Source organism: Phyllobates terribilis, unplaced genomic scaffold, assembly GCF_046119375.1.
Source record: "Phyllobates terribilis strain yellow unplaced genomic scaffold, ASM4611937v1 Scaffold_3__8_contigs__length_932513732, whole genome shotgun sequence".
In the NCBI taxonomy this organism is placed as follows: Eukaryota; Metazoa; Chordata; class Amphibia; order Anura; family Dendrobatidae; genus Phyllobates; species Phyllobates terribilis.
Genome location: NW_027362763.1, coordinates 235,149,497 through 235,169,454, shown reverse-complemented (window position 1 = coordinate 235,169,454; position 19,958 = coordinate 235,149,497).

Below are 19,958 nucleotides of genomic sequence, written 5' to 3'. Positions count from 1 at the left end.
TCGACGAACAGTTCGACGAACAGTTCGGCAAACACACGGGTGTTCGACGAACCGAACCGAACTCGAACACTACGGGGGTGGCTCAACACTATTGGAGAGCTGAAATCTGCAATAAGCCCAGGCCCAGATGGTTATACAGCTTGATTTTATAAATTATTTTCGGACTCACTGCGTCCACTACTATTATCAATGAGTAACCATATTTCTTTAAGGGGCTCCTTTTCACCCTAAGCTCTTATGGAACATATAACAGTTCTTCCCAAAACTAGGAAGGATCTCTCACTTTCTATCAGCAATTGCCCAATGTCTCTAATCAGCACAGATCTCAAGTTATATGCAAAGCTAATTTCTAATAGGAAGCGGGCCCTTTTGTACTTGGTGATAAACCAAGACCAGATAGGGTAACACCATTTGGACTATATCTCTCATGGAACCAGGAGATCTGGCCTTCCCAAGTGCATGCTGTCAATTTATGCTGAGAAAGACTTTGACTGGGAATTTAAACACACGATCGCCCAGCAACTGCAGCAGCTTCAGCTGCGGTAACAATGTGCGCCCGCTATTAAGGAGAATGAAATCACTACTCCCCACTCCTATTGGAGTGGGGAGTAGTGAATATTCTGAAAGCTCATCTCACCATGTGAGGGCGCATGGCAGTGATGTCATGCACTTCTCACATGGTGAGATCAGCTGCTGGCAGCAGAACAGGACGTAGCACTGGAGCAAAGGGGAGGTGAGTAGAATCCTTTATTTTTTTTGTGTGCAGCGTGGGATGGGGGTGCTATGCATACCAGGATGAGGGGTGCTATGCATACCAGGATGAAGGGTGCCATGCATATCAGTATGAAGGGTGCAATGCATACCAGTATGAGGGGTGCCATGCATACCAGAATGAGGGATGAGGGGTGCCATGCATACCAGGATGAGGGGGGCCATGCGTGCCAGGATGGGGATTGGGCTGCCATGAATACCAGGATGGGGATGGGGGCCACGTATAACAGGAAGGTTCGTCTTACAGTCCGAAAAATACGGCACTTCTCTTGTGGATCACAGTTCAAGAATGCAGTTTATAGGAAGATAGTGGTGCAGTGCTTTAACAGTTCAGCTGCATATACATACAAGTTTTTAGTAAAGCATATGCAACAGTTTCATATTCATACATATCTACTATTGTTTACATTCACTAATACTAGTTTTTACAAAGAGTACATTTTTTTTGCTTATTTATTCACAATGTTATTGTTGCAGATTTCAGCTTTGAGCAGAATCAACAGAACTAACACATTATGGGAGTATGAACTGTTTCACTTAGGACACACAGCAAATGTCATCTTTGTCATCTCAACATGGGTGATTACAGGAGAAACTGACTCAAACAAAACAAAACGATCACAGATGGGCATATGATTATGGAATCCCATAGCAAAAGTCTTAATTGTCCCCCACCCCAAAAAAAAAAATTGGTGAGGTCACTATGTATAAGCATAGTCATTGAAGGGTATTCTCCCAAATTTTAAACAAAGAGAGCGATACATATTGCAGCACTTGCAAAGTAGTTTTGTCTTTATTAAAGACCCTTGCTATTCTCATTCACTTATGATACCTCTTTCATGGCCCACATAAAGTATGAAACCAACAAAAATGCCCCCCAAAACAGTATGAAACCCCCATAATGATTTCCTTTACAGTACCATCTGCACCCACAATTTGAAGCCCCACAGTCTTTAAAAAAGAGTTTGATGTCCCCATCATAATGATATCCCAATAGTTCTTCCACACACATTATAAGGCCCCCCAAATGGCCCTCCACCCAACATGATGGTCTCCACATGACCCTGCACACAGCATAATGCTACCATATGACCATTTTCATGGCATTATAGTCCCCACACAATCCTCCACACAACACAATGGCCCTCACACAACATAATGGCCCTCACAGGGCCCTCAACACAGCATAATGGCCCCCACATGGCCTTCAACACAGTATAATGACCTCCATATGGTCTTCCTCACATCATAATGGCCCCTATATGGCACCCCACACAGCCCTGCACACATTTTCATCATCTTCACACTCCTCTACATACAACGGATGTCCCCGCAAACTCCCCACACTTTATAATGGCCCCATATCGTATCTTCTATACACAGAACAACAGCCTCATTGCTAAGTCTCTGCAGTGTGTATTCTGAAGCTCCACATAGTAGGCGTGATGTAGTGACATCATCACTAGAGATGAGCGTTGTTCTACTCGAACTGTTCGCCAATCTCAAATTCGAGCTGTTTTGGGCGGTGTTCGAGCCGGTCGGCGAACACGAACAATTTGAGAAAAATTCGGCTGTTCGAGGTTATGTTCGATAACTGTTCGTGCACCAAAATCATAACTGGATTTTTTCTCAGTAATGATGAAAATTAATGTTAATACGCAGTTTGAGTGTACAGCGGGGCGGGGGGAGGGGCAGGGGATGGATCTCTGCAGGAACAATGAAGATCTCCATTTTTTTTTCTCTTTCCCGCATTTGCAGTGGGGAGGTGCAATCTGTCAGCCTATCAGCAGCGCACACACGGAGCGAAGTGCTTTTTTTCACACAAGCAAGGGCATGTGTGATTGGCAGTGTATGTCACATGTCCTTGCCCTATAAGACCAAGCCATTTTCCCCGTCGCCACCATTTTCTCACTGCTGCAGCTGCGTGTTAGACGGCACCGCTGTTGCTGTGTGCGCTATACCTTGTTAATTTCAAGCCAATTTTCGCACAAATATACAGATAGCTTGGGAGTAGGGAATAGTTGTGATTGCAGTCCTTTTAAGGACTAGGTTACAGCATTTCCTACGACTTTTATCAAGCAGGTCTGTGCTCTTAAATAGATAGATTGTGGGAGTAAAGACTAATTGTAATTGGAGTCCTTTTCAGGACTAGGTTACATCAGTTCCTATCAGCTTTTTCCAGGCAGGTCTGTGCCAGTGCTGTGCAAGTTTTTTTCACAGCATTTGGCTGAATCTAGCAAAGCTAATCCTTTTTGGCCTATTGCAGAGTGTGTTAGTCAGTGGAGTAGCCTATCTGTGTTGCAAGATATACCACCTGTGTATAGAATACCAATTTTTTTACTGCACCTAGTGAAGTAAAATCTTTTGGGCATAGCATCATTCTATTAGTCCATCTATACTGACCTCCATCAGGTTGCAAATTAAAAATAATTTTTTTCTGCATCTAGCTCTGAAAAAATATTTGGGCTTCTAGCAGTGTGTGGGACTTGGTCTATTAGTCCATCTATACTGACCTCCATCAGGTTGCAAATTAAAAATAATTTTTTTCTTCATTTATCTCTGAAAAAATATTTGGGCTTCTAGCAGCGTGTGGGGCTTGTTCTATTAGTCCATCTATACTGACCTCCATCAGGTTGCAAATTAAAAATAATTTTTTTCTGCATCTAGCTCTGAAAAAATATTTGGGCTTCTAGCAGTGTGTGGGACTTGGTCTATTAGTCCATCTATACTGACCTCCATCAGGTTGCAAATTAAAAATAATTTTTTTCTGCATCTAGCTCTGAAAAAATATTTGGGCTTCTAGCAGTGTGTGGGACTTGGTCTATTAGTCCATCTATACTGACCTCCATCAGGTTGCAAATTGAATAAAAAAATTTTCTGCATCTAGCTCTGAAAAAATATTTGGGCTTCTAGCCGTGTGTGAGACTTGGTCTATTAGTCCATCTATACTGACCTCCATCAGGTTGCAAATTAAAAATAATTTTTTTCTGCATCTAGCTCTGAAAAAATATTTGGGCTTCTAGCAGTGTGTGGGACTTGGTCTATTAGTCCATCTATACTGACCTCCATCAGGTTGCAAATTAAAAATAATTTTTTTCTTCATTTAGCTCTGAAAAAATATTTGGGCTTCTAGCAGTGTGTGGGACTTGTTCTATTAGTCCTTCTATACTGACCTCCAGCAGGTTGCAAATTGAATATAATTTTTTTCTGCATCTAGCTCTGAAAAAATATTTGGGCTTCTAGCGGTGTGTGGGACTTGGTCTATTAGTCCATCTATACTGACCTCCATCAGGTTGCAAATTAAAAATAATTTTTTTCTGCATCTAGCTCTGAAAAAATATTTGGGCTTCTAGCAGTGTGTGGGACTTGGTCTATTAGTCCATCTATACTGACCTCCATCAGGTTGCAAATTAAAAATAATTTTTTTCTTCATTTATCTCTGAAAAAATATTTGGGCTTCTAGCAGCGTGTGGGACTTGTTCTATTAGTCCATCTATACTGACCTCCATCAGGTTGCAAATTAAAAATAATTTTTTTCTGCATCTAGCTCTGAAAAAATATTTGGGCTTCTAGCAGTGTGTGGGACTTGGTCTATTAGTCCATCTATACTGACCTCCATCAGGTTGCAAATTAAAAATAATTTTTTTCTTCATTTATCTCTGAAAAAATATTTGGGCTTCTAGCAGTGTGTGGGACTTGTTCTATTAGTCCATCTATACTGACCTCCATCAGGTTGCAAATTAAAAATATTTTTTTTCTGCATCTAGCTCTGAAAAAATATTTGGGCTTCTAGCAGTGTGTGGGACTTGGTCTATTAGTCCATCTATACTGACCTCCATCAGGTTGCAAATTAAAAATAATTTTTTTCTTCATTTAGCTCTGAAAAAATATTTGGGCTTCTAGCAGTGTGTGGGACTTGTTCTATTAGTCCTTCTATACTGACCTCCAGCAGGTTGCAAATTGAATATCATTTTTTTCTGCATCTAGCTCTGAAAAAATATTTGGGCTTCTAGCGGTGTGTGGGACTTGGTCTATTAGTCCATCTATACTGACCTCCATCAGGTTGCAAATTAAAAATAATTTTTTTCTGCATCTAGCTCTGAAAAAATATTTGGGCTTCTAGCAGTGTGTGGGACTTGGTCTATTAGTCCATCTATACTGACCTCCATCAGGTTGCAAATTGAATTAAAAAATTTTCTGCATCTAGCTCTGAAAAAATATTTGGGCTTCTAGCGGTGTGTGGGACTTGGTCTATTAGTCCATCTATACTGACCTCCATCAGGTTGCAAATTAAAAATAATTTTTTTCTGCATCTAACCCAGCCAATAGTTTTGGCCTAATACCACAGTTTGGCCACTCAGCTCTGCTCGGTTACCATCCATTGTTTTTTTGTGCAAACAACTCCAGAGTTGTGAATTAGTTAACCACCAAAATGAGTGGAAAAAGGCCTGCTGCTGGTGGAAAGGGGAATAGGCGTGTTGGGAAGGGGAAAAAAGGTTGTGTCCGTGGGGTAGGTGCAGAAGAAAGACCATCTTCCAGCCAAACTAAAATGTCTACTTCTTTTAGCGGACAATGTGATAAGATCCCTTTCTTACGGCCACGCCAATCGCTACAAATTCCAGATGAGGCACAAAAACAGCAGGTGCTTCAACGGATATCAAGTGCTCCTTTAAGTGGGCTCTCCTCCACATCAACTTCAACATCACAAATACTCCAGTCCTCAAAGGTGTCACCCAAATCGCACTTGCTTCCTCACAGCTCCCAAATCTCCAGCTGCCCGTCTGAGTATGAGGTAGAACAGATGGTTGAGTCTGCAGAGCTGTTTACTCATACTATAGCCTGGGAATCAGAGGTCGACTCCAGCGCTTCTGTGAATCCAGATGAGGAAATGATCTGCACTGATGCCCAGAATCTTTATGAGTCGGATCCAGGACCAGACGCAGAAGGTTCTGACCATAATGTAGACACTCATTCCCAAACTGTAACTCCTGTTGGTGGAGACAATGAGGAAGACGATGATAAGACTCAAATACCTGATTGGAGCGACAACTTTAGTTTTTTGTCAGGGCAGGAACAGGTTGGCTCTGAGGACGACGGGTGTGATAACGCACAGGGTGATGATGATGAGGTCGGAGATCCCACTTACTGTCAACCCACAGTCAGCCAAGAGATGAGGTCAGCAGAGGAGGTGGAGGAAGATGCTAGTGACGACGAGGTCAGGTTGCGCCTTCCTGGACAGAGACGTAGTACTGGAAGCACGTCAACAACTGGATCCTCAAACACAACTCTGCCTCTCACCACAAGTCGTGGTGGCTCTTCAGGTCGCATGGGTGCTAAGCCTTGCATAGCCTGGGCATTTTTTCAGATCGATAAAGATGACCCAACTCGTGTTATCTGTAACATTTGTCAGCAAAAGCTAAGTAGAGGCCAAAAAATACATAGTTTGAGTACTTCATGCATGAACCGGCACATGGACATGAAGCATAAGTTGCAGTGGGAAGCTCAGTGTGCTACAATGCGGCCTAGCCGGCCGGGCCAACCACCGTCTGCCATATCTTGTGCATCCGCGGCCTCTTCATCCTCTGTGACTGGGGGGACAGCAGTCACACCTGTTTTGGGGCGCAGACCTGCCACCTCTTTACCCGCAACAGCCAGCGTGATTGGCAGGTCATCATTTTCTTTGGAGGTGGTAACACCAGCTGGTCTTGAGCGCTGTCCGACATCGATAGCACCACCTTTGGATCAAGGCAACCTAACATGTCCGCCTGCATCTTCCTCACAGACCGGCAGTTTGCCGGGGACACCCTTATCAACCCCGTCTAAGCACAATAGCCAGCCCTCGGTCCCTCAGATGTGGACAAGTAAAAGACCATTTCCTCCTAGCCATGAGAAAGCTAAGAGGTTGAATTTCACCATCTGCAAGCTCTTGGCTACAGAAATGCTGCCTTTCCGCAAGGTGGACACAGAGGATTTTCGAGACCTTATGTCCGTCGCAGTGCCCCAGTACCAGATGCCCAGTCGGCACTACTTCTCAAAGAAAGGTGTGCCTGCGCTCCACCAGCATGTCGCACACAACATCACCGCTTCTTTGAGAAACTCTGTGTGTGACAGGGTGCATTTCACCACAGACACTTGGACGAGTAGGCATGGACAGGGGCGTTACATGTCGCTGACTGGGCACTGGGTAACTATGGTGACAGCAGGACAAGGGGCTGCTGTCCAAGTCTTGCCGTCCCCACGAGTTGTGCGTCAATCCTCTTTATGTCAAAGTTCCTCCACTGCTTCTGCCTCCTCAACCTCCTCTCGGTCTTCCACCTGCACCCAAAGCCTGTCTGGTCATTCCACAAGCTTTCTAACTGCGCAGAAGGGATCCTGCACACCTCCTTACTATGCTGGCAGTAGGGCTCAACGTCATCAGGCGGTTTTTACATTGAAATGTCTGGGAAATGTGAGTCACACAGCTGAGGAGTTGTGGTCAGCTCTGGAGAACCAATTTCATGAATGGTTGTCTCCACTGGACCTGAAACCAGGGAAGGCCGTGTGCGACAATGCTGCAAACCTGGGTGCGGCCCTTCGCCGGGGCAATGTCACACAAGTGCCTTGTATGGCTCACGTGTTGAACCTGGTTGTCCAGCAATTTTTAGCCCACTATCCCAGACTAGATGGCCTTCAGCAGAGGGCACGGTCGCTGTGTGCTCACTTCCGCCGTTCGCATCCCGCAGCTCAGCGACTTACATCTCTACAGAAGTCGTTGGGCCTGCCACTTCACCGGCTAAAATGCGATGTGCCTACCCGGTGGATTTCAACTCTGCACATGTTGCAGCGACTGTGGCAGCACCGACAAGCCCTGGTGCAATACGTTCTGACGTATAGCCTGGGCCAACGAGATTCAGAGGTGGGGCAAATCACGCTGGAGGAGTGGTCTCAGATCAGGGACCTATGCACCCTTCTGCACAGTTTTGAAATGGCGACGAAGATGTTTAGTGCTGACGATGCCATTATCAGCATGACTATTCCGGTGATTTACATGCTGGAGCACATGTTAAACAGAATTCGGAGTCAGGTGGTGGCACAAGAGGAGGTGGAGGAAGTAGAGGAGGAGGAGTTGTATGCGGAAGGGCTAACATCTGCAAGGTCCAGACGGTCGGCAGCACCAAGGCGGCAGGCATGTGAGGGTGGGGGAGATGATTTTACCAGGGCGCATGGTAGCAGCCAAACTAGTGAGGAAGGTGCAGGAGCCCAGGAAGAAGTGGAGGACGAACTGATGGAAGACTCATCAGATGAGGGAGACCTTGATCACATTTCTGTTGTGCGAGGTTGGGGGGAGAGGACAGAGGAAGGAAGCATGATTGTTACCTCGCCACCAACACAACAGGGACTTGGTGCTCCTGGATGCGCAACATACATGAGTGCCTTCTTGCTGCACTACCTGCAACATGACCCTCGAATTGTGAGAATTAGAAATAATCCTGACTACTGGGTTGCCACACTGTTAGATCCCCGGTACAAAAGTAAATTTGCAGAAATTATTCCTGCCATAGAAAGGGATGCACGCATGCAGGAGTATCAGCAGAGACTGTTGCAGAATCTTACATGTGCTTTTCCACAAAATACCAGTGGTGCACGTAGTGAATCTCACAGTTCCAACTTGCCAACCGTGGGACCGTCAAGTGTTCAGCACTCAAACCGTAACAGAACCACAGTATCTGCTGGTAACATCAATTTTGCGGAATCATTTCACCACTTTTTTAGCCCATCCTTTGCAAGGCCACAGGAGACAAGAAGTCTGACACATAGTCAACGCCTAGAGACGATGGTACAGGAGTATCTCCAAGTAAACATTGAAGCCACGACTGTGTCACTGGACCCTTGCTCTTTTTGGGCTTCCAATCTGGATAAATGGCCGGAGCTAGCCACTTACGCCTTGGAGATCTTGTCATGCCCCGCAGCCAGCGTTCTGTCTGAACGTGTGTTCAGCGCTGCTGGTGGTGTGCTGACAGATAAGCGCACGCGGCTCTCCACTGATAATGTAGACAGACTCACGTTCATAAAGATGAACAAATCATGGATCCGAAACGACTTTTCTACCCCTGTGTCATCCTGGGGAGAGTAAAAGCTTGATGATTGGTTAAAATCACCCTACCAACCGTTTTAAGCTTTCAAATTACTAATCATGTTTATCTGTATCTTGACTGGAAAATAATTTGGGCTTTGTAGCAGTGTGCAGCACTGATCCTATTAGGCCATCTATAATAAGCTTCACCAGATTTAAAATTAAAAATAATTTTTAGCTGCATCTAGCCCGGAAAATAATTTTGGGGCTCCGAGATGCGCAAGACACATAAGTGCCTTCTTGCTGCACTACCTGCAGCATGACCCTCATATTGTCAGAATTCGAAGTAATCATGACTACTGGGTTGCCACACTCTTAGATCCCCCAAACTTTTCGATCAACCTTTTCATTTTAATAAAGACCAAAAAAATGGTCATTTTTGAAATTATAAGCATTAGCAGGTTGTTAGAAACTGAAATCAAACAGTTTTCAACTCAAAACTTTATTCTAGGTGATGTTACATTTTCACATAGGACCCCTTGTTCGAAAGGAGCTTCTGAACTATCTCGTCCATTGAATTTGTCAGGTTTTGGATGGTTTCTGCTTCAATTGTTTTGCATGAGGACAGAATACCCTCCCAGAGCTGTTGCTTAGATGTGAACTGCCTCCCGCCATCATAGACACTCCTTTTAATGATGCTCCAAAGGTTCTGAATGGGGTAGAGGTCAGGGGAGCATGGGGGTCACACCATAAGTTTGTCCCCTTTTATGCCCATATCAGCCAGAGATGCAGATGTTTTATGTGCAGCATGAGATGGTGCATTATCATGCAGAAAAATGATCTTGCTGTGAAATACACGGTTCTTCTTCTTGAACCATGGCAGGAAGTGCTGTTTGAGAAAATCCAGGGGCCGACAATCTCTCTCCCCATGATTCCAGCCCAAAACATTACTCCACCTCCTCCTTGTTGGCGCTGTAGCCGTGTTTGCGTGGGGTGTCCATCAACCAGCCATCCTCCACTCCATTCATCTGGACCATCGAGCGCTGCACGGCACTCATCCGTGAACAAAACAGTTTTGAAATCAGTCTTCATGTAATGTTTGGCCCACTGGAGCCGTTTCTGCTTGTGTGAAGTGGATAGAGGAGGTCGACAGGATGGCGTATGCACAGCTGCAAACCTCTGAAGGACCCTGCATCTTGTTGTTCGGGGGACGTTGGAGGCACAAGCAGCTTCAAAAACTTGTCTGCTGCTATGACAAGGCTTTTTGCCGCTGCTCTTTCAACCTGACGTAATTGCCTGTAGGAAAGAGTCCTCAATTTGCCCTTATCAGCACGCACACGTGTGTACTGTGAATCAGCTACATACTTCTTGATTGCCAAGACACTTCATCCTGATCATCGCACAATGTTGATTGTAGTCATGCCTTGACCTAAACACTCCACAATTTGTTGCTTCTCAGCAGCCGACACATCCTTTTTCTTTCCCATTTTGGCAGAAAATGTAGGCTGCTTAATAATGTGAGAGAGCCTTCTTAAGTAGTCTTGCCTTTCATTGGACACACCTGCCAAACTAATTAGCACAGGTGTCTGCAATTGCTTACAGTGATATAAAGAGCCCTGACACACATCACCATCAATGAGTTTAACTGACAAACAAACAAATTCTTCCCTTATCACTCCTAAACACTTTTTGCATAATAATTTGGAACGCGGTGTACATGTGCTTTTCCACAAAACACCAGTGGTTCACGTAGTGAATCTTACAGTTCTAACTGGCCAACCGTGGTCTGTATGGAATTGTTCAATAAAGGGCCCAAAATTAAGATAACATAGATGGGAGAGGTCTCTATGAATAGGAATTCCTAAGTATTTGATACCCTGTGAGGGCCAGGCAAAGGGAAAGTTGGACTGGATGGAATTCTATATGGATTTAGGGAGGGAGACATCGAGGGCCTCAGACTTCGCTGCATTGATTTTAAAATTTTACCATGTAACAAAGTGATCTATTTCAGCCATAACAGCAGGGATGGATATATGTGATTGAGTGATATATACTAGGACATCATCAGCAAATAGAGAGCACTTGTACTCGGTGCCTCCCACCTCAATCCACCTAATATTGGGGTTATGGCGAATTGATGAGAGCAGGTGCTCCGTCACTAGGATGTATAAGAGAGGGGACAGAGGACATCCCTGCCTTGTCCCATTGGTGATTGTGAAAGGTGATGAAAATGTTCTGACGCACCCCCTGGGCCTTGGGACACCCGGAGCCGGACCCTTTTTGGTGGATGCTGGTGGTTGTAGTCTTCGTGGCGGCGATCCGGTTCCGTGGCTCAGGGCGGTCAAACCAGTGGCGGAACTATTTATGTGGTTTTGATGTTTAAATGTCCGACTACGCCACCCGTGGATTGCGGTCAGAGTGAAACGCCGCTACAGGGCAGACCGCTAAGGCTGGTGTTGTGGGTGCAGCAGAGCGTAGCATAACTCCCCACGGGAGGAGTATAGCCTCAGGGCAGTGTATGCGGAGGATGGGGGTGATGGTGCAGGGCAGCAGCAGTAACGACACGGAGTCAGTGATGCAGTTCAGGGCCTTTACTCACAGTTCTTATTATCCAGACCACGTCTGCAGGTAACGGCTGCCCACGTCGTACTGTGCTCACCAGGTGAGGGGCTCAGACAACTCCCAGATAACTTTGGAGCGCTTCACAGGACCCCCTTTGTGTGTCCTTTGTCTGGCCTTTCTTACCAACACTTCTGTCCGGCTGCCTCGGGCCTCCTCTTGGTAAACTTGGCGCCAGTTTCCCTGACCCTATGTGGTGCCTTCCTAGCGGGTGGAGCAAGGGGCTGCGCCACATAAAATGTCAGAGCCTCCGGTTTCTAGCTGAGGGTCGTTTCCTGCCTCCACTAGTTCGGGGACCGGTCTCCCCCTTTGGCCTGACCCCTCCACGCAGGTGGATTCGGGCGTGCGGTGGCGACTCGCCCGTCCGCACCCCTGGGATCCCTTCATTCCTCGCTCCTGGAGCCTTCTCCGCTCCTCTTCCTTCCTTCTCCCTCTTGCAGGCCTGGGCCTCTGTTACTAGGCCCGCCTCCGGAGCAGAGCTCATGCAGAGCCCCTGCTCCCTGCCACTTCTGCTCAGACTTCTCTGCACTGAACTAAGATGGTGCCCACCTTTTATACTCCCTTCTCAATGCACCCAGGAACTGCTTCCTCCCTGCTCCTGCACTGCAGGGTTCCCCTTCCTCAGTGTTCCCTCCCCCCACTCCAGCCAGGGACAGGGACTGTCGTGCCCATCTCAGGGGCATATTGGTCGCCCTGCCCCATGGCAATGTGGTGTAATGCATGCAGGTGTCGGGTCCTGATCCACACTCCATCCTTATCTGAGAGTGAGATATCACACCTCTGGGTGAGGTGCAATACGTCTGTAGCAACCGAGCCCTCGGTGCTACAGTTCCATTTATCTTCAGCCTAGGTGACGTATTGTGATACAGGGCCGTGATTTTGGCTATAAAAGGGTCCCCTAGACCCCTACCCCAAGCTTTTTAAGAGAATCATATATGGCGTGCCAGGAGACTCTATGGAATGCTTTCTCAGCATCCAACGAGAGTATCTACTTACAAATTTTTAACTGCATCTAGCCCAGGAAATACTTTGTGCCTAGTAGCAGTGTCTGCTAGTCAGCAGATTATCCCGGCTGTTAAGCAAGCTACACCACCTGTAGTTTGGACACTTAATTTTTTCAAAGGAAAAAGGGACAATTTAAATTAAAAAGCTTAGAGCTGCCTCCACCACAGGGGGGCTCTCTCGACCCATCAGCGGACAGGTACCAGTATTGGGAGAGGGGGGCTGGCCGTCAGGGTTCACCGCGGCTCTGGCACAAACCCGGCGACACGGAGGTGGCACGGGCAGGAGCGGACTGGCCGTCTCGGCTTCTCACTTTTTGGATTTTAGAAGGGCATGACATGCCTATATCTGTGTCTCCCCCTCCTTTTACTCCTCCACCTCTTTTCTTTTCGCATGACTATATGTACTTGTCACTTTTCCATGTGTTAGTTGTGTCTTCTGAGCAGTTTGTCAACTTTTGGACACCTTTGAAGGTGTTTTCTATGTGTTTCTATGTGTTTTTGTTTGCCTGCCATTGGTTTTAACGGTGTTCGAAGGTGTTCGACGAACAGTTCGACGAACAGTTCGGCGAACACACGGGTGTTCGACGAACCGAACCGATCGCGAACACTACGGGGGTGGCTCAACACTATTGGAGAGCTGAAATCTGCAATAAGCCCAGGCCCAGATGGTTATACAGCTTGATTTTATAAATTATTTTCGGACTCACTGCGTCCACTACTATTATCAATGAGTAACCATATTTCTTTAAGGGGCTCCTTTTCACCCTAAGCTCTTATGGAACATATAACAGTTCTTCCCAAAACTAGGAAGGATCTCTCACTTTCTATCAGCAATTGCCCAATGTCTCTAATCAGCACAGATCTCAAGTTATATGCAAAGCTAATTTCTAATAGGAAGCGGGCCCTTTTGTACTTGGTGATAAACCAAGACCAGATAGGGTAACACCATTTGGACTATATCTCTCATGGAACCAGGAGATCTGGCCTTCCCAAGTGCATGCTGTCAATTTATGCTGAGAAAGACTTTGACTGGGAATTTAAACACACGATCGCCCAGCAACTGCAGCAGCTTCAGCTGCGGTAACAATGTGCGCCCGCTATTAAGGAGAATGAAATCACTACTCCCCACTCCTATTGGAGTGGGGAGTAGTGAATATTCTGCAAGCTCATCTCACCATGTGAGGGCGCATGGCAGTGATGTCATGCACTTCTCACATGGTGAGATCAGCTGCTGGCAGCAGAACAGGACGTAGCACTGGAGCAAAGGGGAGGTGAGTAGAATCCTTTATTTTTTTGTGTGCAGCGTGGGATGGGGGTGCTATGCATACCAGGATGAGGGGTGCTATGCATACCAGGATGAAGGGTGCCATGCATATCAGTATGAAGGGTGCAATGCATACCAGTATGAGGGGTGCCATGCATACCAGAATGAGGGATGAGGGGTGCCATGCATACCAGGATGAGGGGGGCCATGCGTGCCAGGATGGGGATTGGGCTGCCATGAATACCAGGATGGGGATGGGGGCCACGTATAACAGGAAGGTTCGTCTTACAGTCCGAAAAATACGGCACTTCTCTTGTGGATCACAGTTCAAGAATGCAGTTTATAGGAAGATAGTGGTGCAGTGCTTTAACAGTTCAGCTGCATATACATACAAGTTTTTAGTAAAGCATATGCAACAGTTTCATATTCATACATATCTACTATTGTTTACATTCACTAATACTAGTTTTTACAAAGAGTACATTTTTTTTGCTTATTTATTCACAATGTTATTGTTGCAGATTTCAGCTTTGAGCAGAATCAACAGAACTAACACATTATGGGAGTATGAACTGTTTCACTTAGGACACACAGCAAATGTCATCTTTGTCATCTCAACATGGGTGATTACAGGAGAAACTGACTCAAACAAAACAAAACGATCACAGATGGGCATATGATTATGGAATCCCATAGCAAAAGTCTTAATTGTCCCCCACCCCAAAAAAAAAAATTGGTGAGGTCACTGTGTATAAGCATAGTCATTGAAGGGTATTCTCCCAAATTTTAAACAAAGAGAGCGATACATATTGCAGCACTTGCAAAGTAGTTTTGTCTTTATTAAAGACCCTTGCTATTCTCATTCACTTATGATACCTCCTTCATGGCCCACATAAAGTATGAAACCAACAAAAATGCCCCCCAAAACAGTATGAAACCCCCATAATGATTTCCTTTACAGTACCATCTGCACCCACAATTTGAAGCCCCACAGTCTTTAAAAAAGAGTTTGATGTCCCCATCATAATGATATCCCAATAGTTCTTCCACACACATTATAAGGCCCCCCAAATGGCCCTCCACCCAACATGATGGTCTCCACATGACCCTGCACACAGCATAATGCTACCATATGACCATTTTCATGGCATTGTAGTCCCCACACAATCCTCCACACAACACAATGGCCCTCACACAACATAATGGCCCTCACAGGGCCCTCAACACAGCATAATGGCCCCCACATGGCCTTCAACACAGTATAATGACCTCCATATGGTCTTCCTCACATCATAATGGCCCCTATATGGCACCCCACACAGCCCTGCACACATTTTCATCATCTTCACACTCCTCTACATACAACGGATGTCCCCGCAAACTCCCCACACTTTATAATGGCCCCATATCGTATCTTCTATACACAGAACAACAGCCTCATTGCTAAGTCTCTGCAGTGTGTATTCTGAAGCTCCACATAGTAGGCCTGATGTAGTGACATCATCACTAGAGATGAGCGTTGTTCTACTCGAACTGTTCGCCAATCTCAAATTCGAGCTGTTTTGGGCGGTGTTCGAGCCGGTCGGCGAACACGAACAATTTGAGAAAAATTCGGCTGTTCGAGGTTATGTTCGATAACTGTTCGTGCACCAAAATCATAATTGGATTTTTTCTCAGTAATGATGAAAATTAATGTTAATACGCAGTTTGAGTGTACAGCGGGGCGGGGGGAGGGGCAGGGGATGGATCTCTGCAGGAACAATGAAGATCTCCATTTTTTTTTCTCTTTCCCGCATTTGCAGTGGGGAGGTGCAATCTGTCAGCCTATCAGCAGCGCACACACGGAGCGAAGTGCTTTTTTTCACATAAGCAAGGGCATGTGTGATTGACAGTGTATGTCACATGTCCTTGCCCTATAAGACCAAGCCATTTTCCCCGTCGCCACCATTTTCTCACTGCTGCAGCTGCGTGTTAGACGGCACCGCTGTTGCTGTGTGCGCTATACCTTGTTAATTTCAAGCCAATTTTCGCACAAATATACAGATAGCTTGGGAGTAGGGAATAGTTGTGATTGCAGTCCTTTTAAGGACTAGGTTACAGCATTTCCTACGACTTTTATCAAGCAGGTCTGTGCTCTTAAATAGATAGATTGTGGGAGTAAAGACTAATTGTAATTGGAGTCCTTTTCAGGACTAGGTTACATCAGTTCCTATCAGTTTTTGCCAGGCAGGTCTGTGCCAGTGCTGTGCAAGTTTTTTTTCACAGCATTTGGCTGAATCTAGCAAAGCTAATCCTTTTTGGCCCATTGCAGAGTGTGTTAGTCAGTGGAGTAGCCTATCTGTGTTGCAAGATATACCACCTGTGTATAGAATACCAATTTTTTTACTGCACCTAGTGAAGTAAAATCTTTTGGGCATAGCATCATTCTATTAGTCCATCTATACTGACCTCCATCAGGTTGCAAATTAAAAATAATTTTTTTCTGCATCTAGCTCTGAAAAAATATTTGGGCTTCTAGCAGTGTGTGGGACTTGGTCTATTAGTCCATCTATACTGACCTCCATCAGGTTGCAAATTAAAAATAATTTTTTTCTGTATCTAGCTCTGAAAAAATATTTGGGCTTCTAGCAGTGTGTGGGACTTGGTCTATTAGTCCATCTATACTGACCTCCATCAGGTTGCAAATTGAATAAAAAAAATTTCTGCATCTAGCTCTGAAAAAATATTTGGGCTTCTAGCGGTGTGTGGGACTTGGTCTATTAGTCCATCTATACTGACCTCCATCAGGTTGCAAATTAAAAATAATTTTTTTCTGCATCTAGCTCTGAAAAAATATTTGGGCTTCTAGCAGTGTGTGGGACTTGGTCTATTAGTCCATCTATACTGACCTCCATCAGGTTGCAAATTAAAAATAATTTTTTTCTTCATTTAGCTCTGAAAAAATATTTGGGCTTCTAGCAGTGTGTGGGACTTGTTCTATTAGTCCTTCTATACTGACCTCCAGCAGGTTGCAAATTGAATATAATTTTTTCTGCATCTAGCTCTGAAAAAATATTTGGGCTTCTAGCGGTGTGTGGGACTTGGTCTATTAGTCCATCTATACTGACCTCCATCAGGTTGCAAATTAAAAATAATTTTTTTCTGCATCTAGCTCTGAAAAAATATTTGGGCTTCTAGCAGTGTGTGGGACTTGGTCTATTAGTCCATCTATACTGACCTCCATCAGGTTGCAAATTAAAAATAATTTTTTTCTTCATTTATCTCTGAAAAAATATTTGGGCTTCTAGCAGCATGTGGGACTTGTTCTATTAGTCCATCTATACTGACCTCCATCAGGTTGCAAATTAAAAATAATTTTTTTCTGCATCTAGCTCTGAAAAAATATTTGGGCTTCTAGCAGTGTGTGGGACTTGGTCTATTAGTCCATCTATACTGACCTCCATCAGGTTGCAAATTAAAAATAATTTTTTTCTTCATTTATCTCTGAAAAAATATTTGGGCTTCTAGCAGCGTGTGGGACTTGTTCTATTAGTCCATCTATACTGACCTCCATCAGGTTGCAAATTAAAAATAATTTTTTTCTGCATCTAGCTCTGAAAAAATATTTGGGCTTCTAGCGGTGTGTGGGACTTGGTCTATTAGTCCATCTATACTGACCTCCATCAGGTTGCAAATTAAAAATAATTTTTTTCTGCATCTAGCTCTGAAAAAATATTTGGGCTTCTAGCAGTGTGTGGGACTTGGTCTATTAGTCCATCTATACTGACCTCCATCAGGTTGCAAATTGAATAAAAAAAATTTCTGCATCTAGCTCTGAAAAAATATTTGGGCTTCTAGCGGTGTGTGGGACTTGGTCTATTAGTCCATCTATACTGACCTCCATCAGGTTGCAAATTAAAAATAATTTTTTTCTGCATCTAACCCAGCCAATAGTTTTGGCCTAATACCACAGTTTGGCCACTCAGCTCTGCTCGGTTACCATCCATTGTTTTTTTGTGCAAACAACTCCAGAGTTGTGAATTAGTTAACCACCAAAATGAGTGGAAAAAGGCCTGCTGCTGGTGGAAAGGGGAATAGGCGTGTTGGGAAGGGGAAAAAAGGTTGTGTCCGTGGGGTAGGTGTTAAAGCAACAGTAACATCTGCAGAAGAAAGACCATCTTCCAGCCAAACTAAAATGTCTACTTCTTTTAGCGGACAATGTGATAAGATCCCTTTCTTACGGCCACGCCAATCGCTACAAATTCCAGATGAGGCACAAAAACAGCAGGTGCTTCAACGGATATCAAGTGCTCATTTAAATGGGCTCTCCTCCACATCAACTTCAACATCACAAATACTCCAGTCCTCAAAGGTGTCACCCAAATCGCACTTGCTTCCTCACAGCTCCCAAATCTCCAGCTGCCCGTCTGAGTATGAGGTAGAACAGATGGTTGAGTCTGCAGAGCTGTTTACTCATACTATAGCCTGGGAATCAGAGGTCGACTCCAGCGCTTCTGTGAATCCAGACGAGGAAATGATCTGCACTGATGCCCAGAATCTTTATGAGTCGGATCCAGGACCAGACGCAGAAGGTTCTGACCATAATGTAGACCCTCATTCCCAAACTGTAACTCCTGTTGGTGGAGACAATGAGGAAGACGATGATAAGACTCAAATACCTGATTGGAGCGACAACTTTAGTTTTTTGTCAGGGCAGGAACAGGTTGGCTCTGAGGACGACGGGTGTGATAACGCACAGGGTGATGATGATGAGGTCGGAGATCCCACTTACTGTCAACCCACAGTCAGCCAAGAGATGAGGTCAGCAGAGGAGGTGGAGGAAGATGCTAGTGACGACGAGGTCAGGTTGCGCCTTCCTGGACAGAGACGTAGTACTGGAAGCACGTCAACAACTGCATCCTCAAACACAACTCTGCCTCTCACCACAAGTCGTGGTGGCTCTTCAGGTCGCATGGGTGCTAAGCCTTGCATAGCCTGGGCATTTTTTCAGATCGATAAAGATGACCCAACTCGTGTTATCTGTAACATTTGTCAGCAAAAGCTAAGTAGAGGCCAAAAAATACATAGTTTGAGTACTTCATGCATGAACCGGCACATGGATATGAAGCATAAGTTGCAGTGGGAAGCTCAGTGTGCTACAATGCGGCCTAGCCGGCCGGGCCAACCACCGTCTGCCATATCTTGTGCATCCGCGGCCTCTTCATCCTCTGTGACTGGGGGGACAGCAGTCACACCTGTTTTGGGGCGCAGACCTGCCACCTCTTTACCCGCAACAGCCAGCGTGATTGGCAGGTCATCATTTTCTTTGGAGGTGGTAACACCAGCTGGTGTTGAGCGCTGTCCGACATCGATAGCACCACCTTTGGATCAAGGCAACCTAACATGTCCGCCTGCATCTTCCTCACAGACCGGCAGTTTGCCGGGGACACCCTTATTAACCCCGTCTAAGCACAATAGCCAGCCCTCGGTCCCTCAGATGTGGACAAGTAAAAGACCATTTCCTCCTAGCCATGAGAAAGCTAAGAGGTTGAATTTCACCATCTGCAAGCTCTTGGCTACAGAAATGCTGCCTTTCCGCCTGGTGGACACAGAGGATTTTCGAGACCTTATGTCCGTCGCAGTGCCCCAGTACCAGATGCCCAGTCGGCACTACTTCTCAAAGAAAGGTGTGCCTGCGCTCCACCAGCATGTCGCACACAACATCACCGCTTCTTTGAGAAACTCTGTGTGTGACAGGGTGCATTTCACCACAGACACTTGGACGAGTAGGCATGGACAGGGGCGTTACATGTCGCTGACTGGGCACTGGGTAACTATGGTGACAGCAGGACAAGAGGCTGCTGTCCAAGTCTTGCCGTCCCCACGAGTTGTGCGTCAATCCTCTTTATGTCAAAGTTCCTCCACTGCTTCTGCCTCCTTAACCTCCTCTCGGTCTTCCACCTGCACCCAAAGCCTGTCTGGTCTTGCCACAAGCTTTCTAACTGCGCAGAAGGGATCCTGCACACCTCCTTACTATGCTGGCAGTAGGGCTCAACGTCATCAGGCGGTTTTTACATTGAAATGTCTGGGAAATGTGAGTCACACAGCTGATGAGTTGTGGTCAGCTCTGGAGAACCAATTTCATGAATGGTTGTCTCCAATGGACCTGAAACCAGGGAAGGCCTTGTGCGACAATGCTGCAAACCTGGGTGCGGCCCTTCGCCGGGGCAATGTCACACACGTGCCTTGTATGGCTCACGTGTTGAAC